Source organism: Somniosus microcephalus, chromosome 26 (genome assembly GCF_052327205.1).
Source record: "Somniosus microcephalus isolate GS21.2 chromosome 26, FLI_Smic_1.0, whole genome shotgun sequence".
Lineage (NCBI taxonomy): Eukaryota > Metazoa > Chordata > Chondrichthyes > Squaliformes > Somniosidae > Somniosus > Somniosus microcephalus.
Genome location: NC_141012.1, coordinates 31,758,079 through 31,776,514, shown reverse-complemented (window position 1 = coordinate 31,776,514; position 18,436 = coordinate 31,758,079). Strand labels below are relative to the sequence as shown.

Here is an 18,436-nt window from a genome sequence, read left to right as displayed (position 1 = left end):
TTCCAGGCAGCAGCCACGATGCATTTATCCTGCACCAGACTACTGTGGCTGACATGTTCCAGGCACAGCCTCCCCCAAGAGGATGGCTTATCGGGGACAAAGGCTATCCTTTGTGTACATGGCTCATGACCCCGCTCCGCGCGCCCAGGACCCCTGCTGAGGAGGCATACAACGAAAGCCATCAAGCCACAAGGAACATCATAGAGCAAACGATTGGCATCCTCAAGCAACGGTTCCGCTGCCTGGATCGCTCCGGCGGATTTCTGCAGTATTCGCCGGATAGAGTCTCCCAGTTCGTCGTCGTTTGCTGCATGCTGCACAACCTGGCTATCCGCAGGACTCAGGCACTGCCACCTCACGTTGGACCACCACCTCAGGAGGAGGAGCAGGAGGACCATGAGGAGGAGGAGGAGGAGGAGTACCAGCCCAGGAGGGAGCCACAAGGTCCAAGGGCCGTCCGTCGGCGGCTTATTGAACGACACTTCTAGGCCCCCTGTCAGGGAATGGCTTGTGGCAATGAAGGGACATGAATGCAGCCGCTCCGCAAGCCCTCAGCCGGTTAATGCAACAACCACTTCAAACATCAAACATGGACAAGCTGAATAAAGAAAAAGCTTTATTGAACAAACTCAGGGCCCTTCCCACATGAAACCCAAAAACAGACAACACCCCCAAAAAACAGTCACACACATGACTCACTCCCACAACCTGGGGAGGAATAACAAAACATTTCCATCCAAATGGCCTTCATCCTCGGCCTTACCAAAACAACCACTCCCATAGACAACACAACCACCCCCATATAAAAAAACATTTGGCAACACCCTCTACTTTGTGTGCCGAGAGGGCGAGTCCTTGTCCAGTCTTTTCCGGCCCCTGGCCGACCTGCTGCTCCACCTCAACCTGGGCCCTGTGGGTGCTGCAAGGCTGGGGGAAGGCTCCTGAGGGGCACATGGCGTGACGGCAGATGCCCTTGGGGGTCGGCCTAGACGAGCTCTGGCCCTCGAGGGGCCGGCTGCTGACTGCTGCAGCTGTGGCTGGGCAGCATCAGTCTCTCCAGCAGCTCGTGGCAGCTTCACTGGGGGAGTGGCAGTGGCGGCTGCAGCAATGGGGGCAAGCTGGCTGATGCCAGGCGCTCGCTGTTCGCCTGAGACACTGGCACTCGGCCGGGCTGGCACTGCAGCAAGCGCAGCAATCTGCTGAAGGCCAGACCGCTGTGCTGCTGCAGCGCGGCGGGTGCCCTGGCGATGCCTGGCTGACACAGCGAGTGTGGCAGCAGTGAGTGCCCGTACTGCCCTGGTCTGTGCCCGCATCAGACCAGCCAGTGACTGCACGGCACCACTGATCAACTGGCCACTCACTGCCTGTGCTGCCCTGAAGTCGTCCCGACTCGCGTCCTGTGCTGCCTTGAATTCGGCCCGACTCGCGTCCTGTGCTGCCCCGAATTGCTCGAAACCCCTGGCCTGTGCTGCCCCGAGTTGCTCGAAACCCCTGGCCTGTGAGGCCCCGAAATCGGACAAACTATGAGCCAGGGACTCGATGGCCTCAGGCAACCGTGCCACAACCCCCATGAACTTGGTGTGCCGGCGATCCGAGTCTGCGGACATTTGATCGAGGAGGCGCACCTCCTGGGCGAGGACCGTCTCTGGACTGGAGGCTGGACTCTCCCTCTGGGGAGAAGGCCGCCGAGCTGCCCGACCCTTCCCGCGTGGCTGGACACCACTGGGCCCAGCAATTACACTCCCCTGCAACACTTCCCCCCTCTGGGGAGAAGGCCGCCGAGCTGCCCGACCCTTCCCGCGTGGCTGGACGCCACTGGGCCCAGCAACTACACTCCCCTGCAACACTTCCCCCCTCTGGGGAGAAGGCCGCCGAGCTGCCCGACCCTTCCCGCGTGGCTGGACGCCACTGGGCCCAGCAACTACACTCCCCTGCAACACTTCCCCCCTCTGGGGAGAAGGCCGCCGAGCTGGCTGACCCTTCCTGCGTTGCTGGACGCCACTGGGCACAGGAGCTACACCCCCCTCCGACACTTCCCCCTGGCTCTCCTCCAGGGAAGACGTGTCCCCTCCATTGCCATCCCCTGGCGCGGATGAGGGTTCCCCCGATGGGCCGCCTTCCTCTTGCTCCTCCTCGCCCTCCTCTTCTGAGGGACTGTCACTGGCAGCTTCAGGGACCTCCTCCTCACCAGCTGAAAGCAGGAAGGCACAAGAGTAGCTTTAGAGTGAGGACAGGGCGTCAGCGAGGGAGGCATGAGTGGTGGCATTCAGCGCATTGGTGGGACAGTGGCAAAGGATGTAGATCTGAAGCGCAAGGGGAACGAGAGAGGTCCAAAAGGTGATGTCCTTACCATTGGGGCCCAGCACAGGGTCGGCATCTCCACATGCAACGGGGCCAATCAGCCGGCCACCCATGAGTCGACCCACGCGCTCCTCCAGGTCACTGAGCTGCTGGAACTGGGGACGGCCTCCCCCGGTGTCAGTCCGGCTCCTCAGATTCTGGGCCAGCTTGGCCTGCAAGAGAAAGGACGGCCTCTAAGTACAGTGTGGTGCCCTGTTGTTGTGTGCACTGCCTCCCATGGTCGAATAGCTTGGCCAGTGTGGTGCCCTGTTGTTGTATGCACTGCCTCCCATGGTCGAATAGCTTGGCCAGTGTGTAAAGTGCAGAAAGTGCAATTGATGTTCATGCCAGTGCCATAGCTGCTGGATGAGGGCTGGCCATTAGGGCTTTGAGGTCCCTTTGCCCATAATGTGAGGTGCACATGCAAGGATGAGGAGGACACTGGAAAGGGTACTCACCCTGACAATCCGAGTGAGGTCGTTAAACTTTTTCCGGCATTGGACACCAGTCCTGGGGACATCGCAGGTGGCTGTGACCCTCTGGGCGACATCCCTCCAGGCTTTCCTGTACACCCTGGTGGCAGGCTTCTTGCCACTGTCCGGGAACAAGATATGGCGTCTCCTCTCCAAGGCCCTAACCAGCACCTTTAAATCATGGGCAGAGAAGCGCTGCGCTCGCTCACGGGCCCTCTGCATCCTTCCTGGCGCTATTTCTCTCCAGCAGCAGTGTTTAGGCCTAGCTGGAGGGCTGCAGTATCCAGGGCATGGCAGCAGACAAACTCGACCCTTCCCCCTTTAAGAGCTGGCCGGCGCCAGGGTGTCTGCTGTCAATCAAGAAATGACCGCACCTGCGCTGCGCCCGGCCTCGGCGGTATCACTCTGCACCGCCGGCTTAGCGCCTAAAGATAGCCGTGCATCGCCAGTTTTAGCGCTCGAGCAAACTCCTTGGCCAAAGCTACTGAATATCGGCGAAGTGGCCTCCACTTTGCGCCGGGCGCAAACTTTAGCGGCCGCCCGACTTTACCGCCCCAAAAGTGGCTATACTGAATTTCTAGGCCATTATTTATAAAACAACTTTAGCAATAAATAATATAAACAGGCTAGCAGAAGTGAGCAGAAGTTCCAAGTGCCAAGAGCCTTCCTAAGGGGAGAGCACAGGTCTATCATTCCCCGCGCATTGTTTTTTAAAATGTGTAATAGCATTGGCTATTTTCCAGTCTTCTAATGCCACATCCGTCCCGAAGAAAAATTTCAGTAACAGCACCTCTTAGCATTAATGTTCACTTCTTCTACACTTACATGAATGCACATTACCACCCAACACTGATATTACCTGTCCCGTGACACTAAGTTAGAATTCAGTCCCCTGCATATTATCACATTTCCTCTGTATAAGAGTAGAATCATTGTGCGTATGACAGGCCACAGTGAAGCAATATACTGGAGGTTTAATATGAAGACTTTTTTTTTTAACCATAATAGGATTATTCCTCTCACATTTCAAAATATCAAATCACTTCTTGGTTGCTTTGATGCTTTCAACCAATACGTAGGAAACTGCATAATATATTCTAGAATACAGCTTGATAAATGTTCAATCACTGACCCGCGAATCTCGAAATACCATTCGTAACTTGTCTCCTTCTGTTAATCACCTTCTCAATGATCAATCACTTATTATTCTCTCTTATAACTTGACTGTTCTGCAATATTTGTACAAAGTTTCCTTGAATATCTTGGCCTAGAAATCAGAAGGCACAGTGCCCTTTTTTGGGGTGTAAATGGACTCGAAGGGTCCAATATGGCACGCACTCATGCCATGCCGGGAGAGCGCCACATGCCAAGTTAGTAAGGGCACCCCAAAGTCATCCAGAGCGCGCACCTGAAACCAGCACTAGGCCTATTTGCTATGCAAATCCATGGTCTAACGCTGTTTTCAGAGCCCTTGCACATATTGGACTGCACCTGACCATAGCAGACAAACCACTGGAGGCTGCCACCAAAAGATTATTTAAAAAAAAATTACATTCCTGAATGCTCTTCCTGGTCCCACATTAAAACTGTGAGCTGCTGCCGGCCACCACTCGCTCCCGCCCCATCCCGATCTCCCCCTCCTCCCCCAGACTCACCATGGGCCCAGTGCCAATGTCCCTGCTTGTCGACTTTCCTCCTCTTCAGAACCAGTGCAATGCCCGATGTGGCAGGACTGGTGACCCCAGTAGGCCAGTCATGTCCTGATGACGCAAAAGGACCAACTTGGGCTCGAACCACTTTCCAGGCTCTTATCTCTGAATCTTTTCCTCACAAATCTTTTTCAAAATTATACTTATACAAATCCAGCCCCTCTCACTGAAGTCCTTAAAAGAAAAGTCACGAAACTATTCTATATAATTTTTCCGGGTGAGGGAGGGGTTCTGGTCACCAACAAAGTATGGATTTCTTCTGGGAAATATGAATGAATTTTTCACAATGATCTCAATGGACCTGAATTGTTAACTTGCCTGTTCTTGCCACAGATACTGCTCGATGTCTGAGTTATTCCAGCAATCTGTTTTTGTTTCTATCATCTGTAGTTTTTGCTTTTTGTTCAATGCAAAACATATTTAGATCTCAGGGTGGATTTTTTGAGGGATCTTGGCAGTAGTTTAGGCTAGATGGGGCTTAGGAAATTGTGCAAGCGTTCATTAAAGCCCCTGAATAATATCATAATTTATGTTAAGAACTCATTAATCCTCTTTGCCGGTTTTTTGGGGGGGAATATGCATAAATCTTCCAGCACTTTTTAAGGTAATTGGGAAAAGAACCAGAGGTGAGATGAGGAGAATTTTTTTTTACGCAGTGAGTTATTATGATCTGGAATGCGCTGCCTGAAAGGGTGGTGGAAGCAGATTCAATAGCAACTTTCAAAAGGGAATTGGATAAATACTTGAAGGGAAAACATTTACAGGGCTATGGGGAAAGAGCGGGGGAGTGGGACTTATTGGAGAGCTCCTTCAAAGAGCCGGCACAGGCACGATGGGCCGAATGGGCTGTATCATTCTATGATTCTATAGTTCACAACTGGCAATGCTGGGAGGGCACGATCTGTACTTGTAAAGCTTGTGCTCATACTGTGGAATTGTAGTAGTCGGCGCAAACTCCATGGCTTTTTAGATTATGAACATATACCCTTATTAAAAACTGGACAGGCTGTTTGGGTGGGGGGAAGCTGTGGAAAAACACTCAAGCTGAAGGTGGCTGATGTAACCAGGTTGCATTCGTATGGTAACGGACTGTCCTTGGGAACAATGACCCGAGAGGCCCACACCCGAGTCATGAATAACGAGGCTGGCAACTCATTGTTTCTGAAGAAGATGAGCTCGTTAAGTTAAATTGGCTGGGAGATCGAAATGAGATCTAAACCATCCAAACCTGGGAGGAGGCCTGGAAACCATTTCCCTGAGGCCATGTGTCCATTAAAACCACAGACAGCGGTCTGTGTATTGGGGGGGTATATCAGAGAGCTGTTTGGATAGCTCTCTCTCTCTCTCATGCTCTCCCCACAACAGACCGTCAAGAGGAGCTGAGCCTTGCTCTTTCAACCGAGACGGACTTCGACTCAGACTGGGACTCGCATGCCGCAAGGCCGGTATGGAACCAGGTAGCCGAGACATACGGGAGGAAGCTGCAAGCAAGATCAAGGGCAATTTAAGTGAGCATTGCCAAGCGTGCACACCCACAAGATCACTTAGCTGTATAAGGGGGTGCCTGTATGTTCCTACCAAACCAGAGGGGGTTTAACGTTGGAAGGGTCCTGTGATAGTTTAGTTCATGGGAGGGTGTTTTTAGGCCATGGTAAGTCAGCATGGCAGGGGCTTGTTGGACTAGTCAGGGTTGTACTGTTTTAAACTGTACTGTTGTGTTCACACTGCTCGTACTGTATGCGTGTGGAGTGGTTTTGTCAACCTTAATAAACACTGTACGGGTGAGCCCGAAAATGCTGTCCGTGTTCCAATCTGTTCTCCAGAACTTGTAGTAAGGGGGTTTGCGCGCTCGCTATGGGTGGGGTGAAACCACTTACAATAATTGCCGATTGCGGCAGGGCCTATAGGAAATTGGCCACCGCAGAAACCGGTTACAGAATTGGCGACCGCGGCAGGAGATGTTGCACTCTGAGAGTCCCTAGGATAGGGCCGCAGAGTGGACAGGGAGCAAGGAGCACAGGAAGTCCAAAGAAAAGGCAATTTGGCTCCTGTGCTTCCAAAAGCATGTTCAACTGCTTCAGGAGCAGGTTGAAAAGCTTAAAAACGAGCTGAAGGAGTCTGAAGACAAGTCAGACGCAAGGGGGATAGTCGGGAGTAGACTAGTGGAGGAGTTGCATGAGGGAAGACAGGAAAGACGCGCGCAGGAAGAGGCCTCCCGTAATATGGGGAATACCTGCAGTACCAGGTTACGGAGGCCAGGTTAAATCAGCTGGCTTTACAGGAGGAGAACGCAAGATTAACAACGAGAGCTGACGGTTTGGAGGGTCAGCTAAGGGACATTAAAATAGCTCATAAGGTAGCTAGAAGTAAGGGCTATGAAGCCTCTGATCACGGTCCCTGTGAAGAAAGGATTAAAAAATTGACCCAAGCCTTGTCTGGGGCCAGAGGCAGGGTCTGTTTAATGGCACCAGGGGAAACCCGGGTGGAGCGGGATGGGGAGGGTCAGGAAGCAGAGGATAAGGTTCAGGACAGGGAAGCACCACCGAGACCAATGTATCCTCTGCGGCAGCAAAAGTACGGTCCACCCACACCAAATGGTGACCAGGGCCCGCTGCAGAGTGATTACGTGGTCCCATTCACCACCCCGCAGTTGGAAGCCATGGTAGCAGAGTTGTCCAAACTAAAACAGGACGGGGACCCCTCAGTTCACTTTATGGAGGTCGAGCAGGTAGGGGGGATCAACGGGTGTAGCGAGGGCGAGACCCACAGGCTGATGCTGCTCTCCCTTGACGGGAAACTGTATCAGAGCCTGTCCGCAGCCACAAAAGCGGGGCGAGGCACCACAGAGGGGTTGAAAGAGGAGTTCCTGAGAGCCGTGGGCCACAAGTGGAACGGACTCTACAGTTGTCCGGCGAGGCACCAGCTGCATTTGTGGACAGGCTATGGCCGGTGTACCGACAGATTACGGGGGCGAGAGGGGGAGCAGAAGAGTGCTGGAACAAATAATGGAAAGAGGAACAGGGAATTTACGTGTGTATGTGGGGGTCGGAACGGGTCTGCCCGGCGGGTGTGTCGATCGCCTTCTTGCGGCGGTGGAAGGATTCCAAGGCCGGGATCGGATGGGATCAGAGTGGGGACTCCTGCGTGATCCTAGACCCTCCCAACACAGTAAATTCCACGGAACTGGCAGCACACGAGAGGAAGCCCCTGCCCACAGCCCCACCGGTACAGGAAACACAGATTAGTTGCCCCGCCACCGCACCGGGACCGAGGAATGGGTTAGTGTTAGTCCCGACCGGCAAGATCTTGTACCAAGACGTTCACTACGAAGTTGCTTCGGTCATTCTAAATTTAACCCGGGTGCAACTGCCCCAGTGGTGTCTGGTAGAAACGGAAAAATTATATGAGGCCCTGTTGAAGGTAATGTTCCGAGAATTTTATGAATTAAGTTATGGGGACGTGAATCAGGAAAGTCTGTACGATTTAACGGTAAACCATCGCGTTGGTTCGGGGAGATATAGACGGGGGTATTTAATGATGCGGCTACAGCCTTCAGCACGGGCACGTCCATTATCAACAGTATGGACGATACACAGTTGCAGATGCAGGTCAACACCTTAAGGGACCAGCTGCGAAAGATACTGGGGGAGGGTAACGAGCTAGAGGGGTCGGAGTTACGGGAAGATCAGGCTATGACTATACATTTAAAGGAAGTCATAGCCGAGCTGGAGGCACACACTCAGACGATCAATAGTTTGATCAGGGAGGATCAGAATGCCTCGGCGCAGGCAGCGAACAACGATGCGTGTGTGTTGTACGGTGCGTGGCTGCTGAACGAAGGGCGCAGTAATTTGGAGGACCTACAGCAAGGTTGCGTCCCTTCGTGGGTCAGCAACCGGCACCTCACTGCGCTCAGCCCGTACGGAAATTTAATGAGCCAGTGCCAACTCCGACTGGCCTCAGAGGCATACGCGGCCCCAGTTGACTGTGGCCAGTCCAACCACACTGTAATGGGAATTGTACTCCGGATGCCAGAAATGGGCAGGCCAGCGGCGGTATACTGAGTAGAGAATATTGGCGTCCTAAGGTATGGGTACACATGCGACATCATGGGGCCCCACCATTTGTTGTAAAGTGGAAGCACGCCATGACCGGCACTGACCTCAATGGATGCCAGAGCGGGGGCGCGCGTGGTGTTGTGTCCCCAGCATTTGAATGCGTTTAATTGGCCGGTGTGCAGGTTTGAATCAGAGGGTGCGAAGCCCATTAATTGCACCATGGAGGTAATGGCCCAAAGCCACGTTCCACCCCAGGTAGCATATGTAGGCAGAGGGACGTACTGCGTCATGACAAGCGTGGACCAGTATCGGGTACACAACGACACTTGGTGCCCAGTCATCGATAAGACTTTCTGCTTCAAACCCCACACAGAAGTTCAGGTGGCTCAAGAGTGCATCATTCCCATTCCAGAGCCCACCACGGTACGCCTCACAGTGAACGATACAATATAAGACCTGTAACAATACCTAACACGGTTCGGGTATGAAATTCCTCCTCTGCCCGAACACCTTACAAAATTAATAAAGGAAGTTGAACTCTCCCAAAAGCATTTCTATACCCTCGAGCAACGGAACAGGGAAACAGGGGGTGAGATAAAAGAACTGGGCCTAGAAATTCGGTTTTGGCGCAGCGAGGGCTTTAGCGCCGGAAGTTAGTGCCGGCGCTAAGTCCCCCTGCGCGCGCCAAAAATTCAGTAGCGCCGCGCCCAAACGGCTGCCGGCGCTACTGAGGGGTCTCAGCGCCTCAAAACTGGCGCCACGCGCCGCATTGCGGCGCTATTCCGGCGCTGCGGCGCCCGCTGCGGTGCGGCAGGCTCGGGAAGTGCAGGCCTCCTCCTTCCGTTAAGGAGGAGCTGCCTGCACCCGGCCGCGGCCCGCGATAATCTTTTTAAAAATGAGCCCGGCACCTCGGACAAGTGCCGGGCTTGCTTCTGTTCCGGGGGGGGGGCGGGGGGAAGTCCGGGGAGGGAGCTGCGGCCAGGCGGCCGGCGGGAAAGCGGCCGGCCGCCGCGGGGCCTTTAATGCGCCGGCGCAAAGTTCTGTAAGGCACCTCTGCCAGAACGTTGCTTGCGGCTGCCACGGGCGAGGCGGCCGCAACTCAATTTCCGAGTTCGGGCGGGTTACCATGGCAACCGGGACGCTGCGCACACCGATGACGTCATCGGTGCCGGCGCAGCGCTACCGGCCTAACGCCGATTTAGGGCCCCTGTCAATTTCTAAACTGGCCATAACTTCGGCGCTAGGCCCTCTAGCGCCTCAAAAGCGGCGCTAAGGCCAGTGAATTTCTAGGCCCTGGTTTCTCCGCCATGGTGGGACATCGGACTGAATCTCGAGATTCCCCCATGCAGAAAGCGAAGTAAAACACTCCGAAACTGGTGGCAAGCTTTGATTAAAGAATAGCCCGGAGTTGACTGTCTGTGTATAAACCTGTAACTGTGATGTGATTTGTTTTATAAAGTGTGAGATACAGGACCCTGGGGAAAAATTTGATGTACGGTTTGGTTGGGATATACAGTGTGCCTCCCGCAGCAGAAGACGACAGAACTTTTGATGATATTTCTGTTTGGGAAAAGTTGAAATATCAAAGGGGGGCCTGTAGCAGTCAGCACAGACTCCATGGATTTTTAGATTATGGACATATACAGGAAACTTTCTGGTATCTGGCACTGACGGGACCGAGCTGGTGCCGTACCATCAAAACTGCCGTAGAAACCAGCGCTAATGTTAAAACATACGGAGCTTTTGAGCTCCGTGTGAATCAACAAAACCTATTGCTCAGCAACAGTTTCAAAACAGTTGGCCGCAGCTTAAAAGAGTCTCTGTAGCTAAGCAACAGCTTCAGCTAGACTTTGCAGAGCCTGACTGGAAAAAAAAAGCAACGAGAAGTAAAAAAACTTATAGGAAACGGCTCCTGAATTTTGCCGGTAGATAGAGCTTTCCGGACATTTAACCTCCGGTTAAACAAAAGTTTCCTGTACCCTTATTAAAAACTGGGCAGGCTGTTTGGGGGGGAAGCTGTGGAAAAACACTCAAGCTGAAGGTAGCTGACGAAGGAGGTTGCATTGGCATGGTAACGGACTGTCCTTGGGAACAATGGCCTGAAGCCCACTCCCAAGTCATGAATAACGAGGCTGGCGATTCATTGTTTCTGATGAAGATGAGCTCGTTAAGTTAAATTGGCTGGGAGATCGCAACGCGATCTAAACCATTAGGTGAGCATTGCCAAGCCTGCACACCCACAAGATCACTTAGCTGTGTGAGGGGGTGCCTGTATGTTCCTACCAAAGCAGAGGGGGTTTAGCGTTGGAAGGGTCCTGTGATAGTTTAGTTCACGGGAGGGTGTTTTTAGGCCATGGTAAGTCAGCACGGCAGGGGCTTGTTGGACTAGTCAGGGTTGTACTGTTTTAAACTGTACTGTTGTGTTCACACCACTCATACTGTATGCGAATGGAGTGGTTTTGTCAACCTTAATAAACACTGTACGGGTGAGCCTGAAAACGCTGTCTGTGTTCCAATCTCTCCTCAGTAATCCCTATCATCCAGAACTTGTAGTAAGGGGGTTTGCGTCCTCGCTACGGGCAGGGCGATAACACTTACAATAATTGCCGATTACGGCAGGGCCTACAGGAAATTGGCCACCGCAGAAACCGGTTACAGAATTCACTATTTACTTCCATTTCCTTTTCCATCTTTATTGCTCAGGTAGTCTTTAACTGACATAAATGGAACTACGGTAAGCAAGAACAGTGTAATGAAAATGACCAGCAGAGTAACTTGGAACACGTTTATTTTGGGGACCAAAGGAGTTAAGCAAGGATGTGCAATATCTGATTGGACGTGAGATATCAAGTGAATGCAGCAAATGATGGGGGAATAGTCAGGGGTCAGATTCGAGGGACAGTCTTTCCTGAGGTGATTAAATATGTCGGGTCATATCTGAGAGAGTGGACTAAACACTGCCTATGAGAGGAACGCATTTGGTACTTGCATATTAGAAAAATCAAAATCGCATAAAGGCATGGATTGCTATCAAAATTTAATAGATTCAAATTGTAAATGAGGTCGATATCTAATACCTTTTCTGATAAGCTCTTCCTTTCCCAGTCACTAACATCTGGTGAGGTGCTGAGCGTGACTTTATGTTAGACCCACTGAGCGAAAAAAACATCTAAAAACAGTTTAATCCAGTCTTAACTGGTCTTGCAGCAAGTATTGAAGTAGACATCATCGCATGTTGTTAATATTCTGCATGCTGATGACCAATGGAGAGGTGTGATGGTATCTAATGCATATTATTACCAGTGAGGAACATGACCACATTACTCTATGCCATCTGTGACACTATATAATCCTGAATAATTAATGACAAGATAAAAGTAATGAACAGAGCTGTCATAAAAAGAGAGTCTAGTTCCTGCAACAGCCCATTGGAAACTTCATCTTTATGCTTTCATTAGAAAGCAAGTCCCATTGATTCATTGCTATTTAATTAAACCACAATCAAGTCACGATTCATTTTAAAATAGGCCTAAAATTTTCTTTACTTCAGGAACCTACTTTTAAGGCACTGCATCAGAACAGCCCACAATATGCTCTTGTAGTTTTTTCAACCAATTCCCCTGGATAAACAAAAACTGTAAATGCTGGAAATCTGAAATAAAAGCAGGAAACACTGTAAATGCACAGCAGGTGTGCCAGCATCTGTGAAGACAAAAGGCAAGTTAACAGTTTTCATACAGATGCTTCGGCAGATTTGACAAAGGATTTATACGTGAAATGTTAACCTGTCATAGAGTCATAGTCATAGAGTCATAGAGTTTTACAGCACAGAAAGAGGCCCTTCGGCCCATCGTGTCTGCGCCGCCCATCCATCCCTGTCCAGTCTAATCCCATTTTCCAGCGTTTGGTCCATAGCCTTGTATGCAATGGCATTTCAAGTGCTCATCCAAATGCTTCTTGAATATTGTGAGGGTTCCTGCCTCCACCACCCTTTCAGGCATTGAGTTCCACATTCCAACCACCCTCTGGGTGAAAAAGTTCCTCCTCAAATCCCCTCTAAATCTCCTGCCCCTTACCCTGAATCTATGCCCCCTTGTTATTGACCCCCCCACTAAGGGGAAAAGTTCCTCTTTATCTACCCTATCTATGCCCCTCATTATTTTGTACACCTCAATCAGGTCCCCCCTCAGCCTTCTCTGCTCCAAGGAAAACAACTCCAGCCTGTCCAGCCTCTCTTCATAGCTGAGGCGCTCCATCCCAGGTAACATCCTGGTGAATCTTCTCTGCACCCTCTCCAAAGCAATCACATCCTTCCTATAGTGAGGCGACCAGAACTGCACACAGTACTCCAGCTGTGGCCTCACCAGCGTTTTGTACAGCTCCATCATAACCTCCCTGCTCTTATATTCTATGCCTCGGCTAATGAAGGCAAGTATCCCATATGCCTTTTTAACCACCTTATCTACCTGCTCCGCTGCCTTCAGGGATCTATGTACATGTACACCAAGGTCCCTCTGACCCTCTGTACTTCCTAGGGTCCTACCACTCATTGTGTATTCCCTTGCCTTATTTGTCCGTCCAAAATGCATCACCTCGCACTTTTCAGGGTTAAATTCCATTTGCCACTTTTCCGCCCATCTGACCAACCCGTTTATATCGTCCTGTAGCCGGAGGCTTTCCTCCTCGCAATTTACCACCCCACCAATTTTCGTGTCATCTGCGAACTTACTGATCATACCTTTTACATTTTCATCCAAATCATTTATGTAGATCATAAACAATAAGGGACCCAGCACCTTTTCTCTTTATTGATGTTGCCGGACTTGTTCTGTATTTGCAGCATTGCTTGTTTTATTTCCTGGATAAAGTTATTGTGTATATAGCCTGGCTTGTATATGATCGATATTGGTTGAGTTGCACCATGGCCCTTGTTACACATAATCTAACAGGCATATTGAATAATGGTTAGTCAGTTGCTCCAATTACATTTGGTCACTTTATATCTGTCACCGATCATGTAAAATTGTCTGTATCAGCTTCTTCCAAAATTTGCAACGTGCACCATGAGCTTGATGATTCTACCAAATAGATATTGGTCACTCTGTAGAGCTCAGGCTCTGACAACTTTAAATCCATAAATCCTAGGGGGTGTGTTTGCTCGTGCTGTTGGGGAAGGTTTAAACTAAAATGGCAAGGGGTTAGGAAGCTGTGCAGGGAGACAGAGGAAAGGGAAGCAAGGATAGAAGCAAAAGACAGGAAGGAGAAACGCAAAAGTGGAAGGCAGAGAAATCAAGGGTGTAAATCAAACAGGGCCACAATAAATAATAATTCTAAAAGGACTGAGAGTGTTAAAAAAACAAGCCTGAAGGCTTTGTGTCTTAATGCGAGGAGCATTCGTAATAAGGTGGATGAATTAGCTACGCAAATAGATGTAAACGGATAAGATATAATTGGGATTACGGAGACATGGCTCCAGGGTGACCAAGGCTGGGAATTCAACATCCAGGGGTATTCAATATTCAGGAAGGACAGGCAAAAAGGAAAAGGAGGTGGGGTAGCATTGCTGGCTAAAGAGGAGATTAACACAATAGTAAGGAAGGATATTAGCTCTGATGATGTGGAATCTGTATGGGTAGAGCTGAGAAATACCAAGGGGCAGAAAACATTAGTGGGAGTTGTATACAGACCCCCAAGCTGAGGTTGGGGATGGCATTAAATGGGAAATTAGAGATGTGTGCAATAAGGGCAAAGCAGTTATCATGGGTGGCTTTAATCTACATATAGATTGGGCTAACCAAATTAGTAACAATAATGTGGAAGAGGAATTCCTAGAGTGTATAAGGGATGGTTTCCTGGACCAATATGTCAAGGAACCCACTAGAGATCAGGTCATTTTAGACTGGGTATTATGTAATGAGAAAGGATTAATTAGCAATCTTGTTGTGTGAGGCCCTTTGGGGAAGAGTGATCATAATATGATAGAATTCTTCATTAATATGGAGAGTGAAATAGTTGACTCAGAGACTAGGGTCCTGAATTTAAATAAAGGAAACTACAATGGTATGAGGTGCAAATTGGCTAGGATGGATTGGGGAACATTACTTAAAGGGTTGATGGTGGATAGGCAATGACAAACATTTAAAGATCACATGGATGAACTACAGAATTTGTTCATCCCTGTCTGGCATAAAAATAAAACAAAAAATGTGGCTCAACCATGGCTAACAAGGGAAATTAGGGATAGCATAAGATCCAAGGGGAGGACATATAAATTGGCCAGAAAAAGCAGCAAACCTGAGGATTGGGAGCAGTTTAGGATTCAGCAAAGGAGGACAAAGGGATTAAGTAAGAGGGGGAAAATAGAGTATGAGAGTAAGCTTTCAGGGAACATAAAAACTGACTGTGAAATCTTCTATAGATATGTGAAGAGAAAAAGATTGGTGAAGTCAAGCATAGGTCCCTTGCAGTCAGAATCAGGGGAATTTATAATGGGGAACAAAGAAATGGCAGACCAATTAAATAGATACTTTGTTTCTGTCTTCACAAAGGAGGACACAAATAACCTCCCAGAGATGTCGGGGAACATAGGATCTAATGAGATGGAGGAACTGAATGAAATCAGTATTTGTAGGAAAATGGTGTTAGGGAAATTGACGGGATTGAAGTCCGCTAAATTCCCAGGGCCTGATCATCTACATCCTAGGGTACTTAAGGAAGTGGCCCTTGAAATAGTAGATGCATTGCTGGTCATCTTCCAAAATTCTATAGACTCAGGAACAGTTCCCAATGATTGGAGGGTAGCTAATGTAACCCCACTATTTAAAAAAGGTGGTAGAGAGAAAACAGGGAATTATAGACTGGTAAACCTGACACCAATAGTGGGGAAAATGCTAGAGTCCATTATAAAAGATGTAATAGCAGAGCACTTGGAAAACAGTGACAGGATCGGACAACGTCAACATGGATTTACAAAAGGTCAATCATGCTTGACTAATCTACTGGAATTTTTTGAGGATGTAACTGGTAAAATAGATAAGGGAGAACCAGTGGATGTGGTGTATTTGGACTTTCAGAAGGCTTTCGATAAGGTCTCGCATAAGAGATTAGCGTGCAAAGTTAAAGCACATGGGATTGGGGGTAAGGTACTGACTTGGATAGAGAACTGGTTGGCAGACAGGAAGCAAAGAGTTGGAATAAACGGGTCTTTTTCCGAGTGGCAGGCAGTGTCTAGTGGGGTACCGCAGGGATCGGTGCTAGGACCCCAGCTATTCACAATATATATTAATGATCTAGACGAGGGAACTAGATGTAATATCTCCAAGTTTGCAGACGACACAAAGCTGGGTGGGTGTGTGTGCTGTTAGAAGGATGCAGAGAAACTCCAGTATGATTTGGACAGGTTTGGTAATTGGGCAGATGCAGTATAATGTGGATAAATGTGAGGTTATCCACTTTGGTGGCAAAAACAGGATGGCAGATTATTACCTGAACGGCAATAGATTGGGAAAAGGGGAAGTGCAACGAGACCTTGTATACCAGTCACTGAAGGTAAGCATGCAGGTGCAGCAGGCGGTTAAGAAGGCAAATGGTATGTTGGCCTTCATAGCGAGAGGATTCGAGTACAAGAGCAAGGCTGTCTTGCTGCAGTTGTACAGGGCCTTGGTGACACCACACCTTGAGTATTGTGTGCAGTTTTTGTCACCTTATCTGTGGAAGGATGTTCTTGCCATGGAGGGAGTGCAGCGAAGATTCACCAGACTGATACCTGGGATGGCAGGAATGACGTATGAAGAGAGATTGGGTCAATTGGGCTTAGATTCACTAGAGTTTAGAAGAATGAGAGGGGATCTCATTGAAACCTATAAAATTCCAACAGGACTAGACAGACTAGATGCAGGAAGGATGTTCCCGATGGTGGGGGAGTCCAGAACCAGGGTTTCTGTGGTATACAACGGCAAAGAAATACAAAAGTTGTATTTATACATTCTACAAGATGGTGGTCCACCGTTGTTGGGACGTGAATGGATAAGGAAGATACGTTTAGACTGGCACTCCATTCAGGCACTGACGGTGACCAGTAAGGAAAAAAACAATGATGACATCATACCTGAACGATTAAAAGACATCTTGGCCAACGCCAAAGAAGTGTTTCAAGAGAAACTAGGAACCTTGAAAGGCATCACCGCCTCAATAAAAGTGGAAGATACAGCAATTCCAAAATTTTTTAAGGCAAGACCGGTGCCATACGCAATACGTCCGGGAGTCGAGGCAGAGCTGAAGAATTTGGAAAAGGCAGGTGTATTATCCAAAATAGATTGGAGTGAATGGGCAACACCCATCATTCCAGTCATGAAAAAAACATTGAAAAATAACTCTGAGGAACAGAAAAAAATTTGCATCTGTGGGGACTTTAAGGTGACTGTAAACCTGGTCCTTCACATGGTACAGTATCCTCTTCCGAGGATAGAAGATATTTTCGCCTCACTATCCGGAGGGAAACGTTTCACAAAAATTGACTTGGCACAGGCATATCTACAGATGGAGGTTGAGGAGACCTCTAAAAAGTATCTCACAATAAACACACACAAAGGCCTGTACCAGTACAATCGACTGGTTTTTGGAATAGCATCAGCTCCAGCTATCTGGCAAAGAGCTATGGAGCAAGTCCTGCAAGGGATTCCGGGGACTCAATGCTACCTAGACGACATCCTTATAACAGGAGAAAACGACAACGAGCACCTTGCCAATTTGGAGCAGGTGCTCACTAGGCTGAAAGAACGGGGCCTACGAGCAAATCGCCCCAAGTGCGAATTTTTCCAAAATCAGATATCATATTGTGGCCACATAATTAATAAGGAAGGGTTGCATAAGTCACCTGAAAAAAATTGAAGCAGTTATAAAAGCCCCAGCACCTGAAAATGTTTCACAATTAAGGTCATTCCTGGGATTAATAAATTACTATCATAAATTTTTACCGAACTTATCAACTATTCTACACCCTCTTAATGATCTTCTACAGACAGGAGTGATTTGGAAATGGAATGAAGACTGTAAACGTGCCTTCCATACATGTAAAGACTTAATCACATCCGAGAAAATTTTGGCTCATTACAACCCATCACTACCAATCAGACTGGCGTGCGATGCATCCCCTTACGGCATAGGAGCGGTATTGTCCCATAGATTCCCTGATGGCTCGGAACGGCCGATAGCTTTTGCGTCACGCTCATTGAACTCAGCTGAGCGTAACTATGCCCAGATAGACAGGGAAGCACTCAGCCTGGTATGGGGAGTGAAGAAATTCAACCATTACCTACACGGACAAAAATTTACCTTGCTGACTGACCATCAACCCCTCATCTCCATATTCAACCCTAAAAAAGGTGTCCCCATTATGACGGCACAAAGACTACAGAGGTGGTCCCTTTTTCTAGGGGCACACCAATACAACATTGAATACAAAGGGTCAAAACTGCATAGGAATGCTGACGGTTTATCACGCCTACCGTTGCCAACGATAGAAGAGGCACATACAGTAGACCCAGTAGAGATATTCCACTCTACCATAGTGGAATGTCTACCGGTGACAAATTCTGCCATTGAAAGGGAGACAAGAAATGACCCTACTCTCTCACGGGTCTACGATTTAACAGTGAAGGGATGGCCAGCACATGGCGAACCACTGTTGCCAGCATTCTCGCAAAGAAGAGAACAGCTGTCAGTGTGCCGAGGAACCTTGATGTGTGAATCCAGAGTGGTGATTCCACCCAAACTCCAGGATAAAGTGCTAAAGGAGCTTCACGAGGGGCATCTGGGTGGAGTGAAAATGAAGAACCTAGCTAGGGCGTTTGTATGG

At 49.0% G+C, this 18,436-nt stretch overlaps 1 protein-coding gene across 7 annotated transcripts in view; it reads right to left on the bottom strand.

The window, feature by feature from the left end:
* Positions 1-18,436, bottom strand: part of LOC147100377 (galactosylgalactosylxylosylprotein 3-beta-glucuronosyltransferase 1) — a 233,570-nt gene that overhangs the window by 77,023 nt on the left and 138,111 nt on the right. Inside the window, exon 2 of one of the 7 annotated variants that reach the window (XM_085968033.1) lies at positions 12,139-12,232. The exons of the other annotated variants lie outside the window; for them this stretch is intronic. The gene's annotated coding sequence lies outside the window, so the exon portion shown is untranslated. The remainder of the gene's footprint in view (positions 1-12,138; positions 12,233-18,436) is intronic. 7 annotated transcript variants of the gene reach the window in all.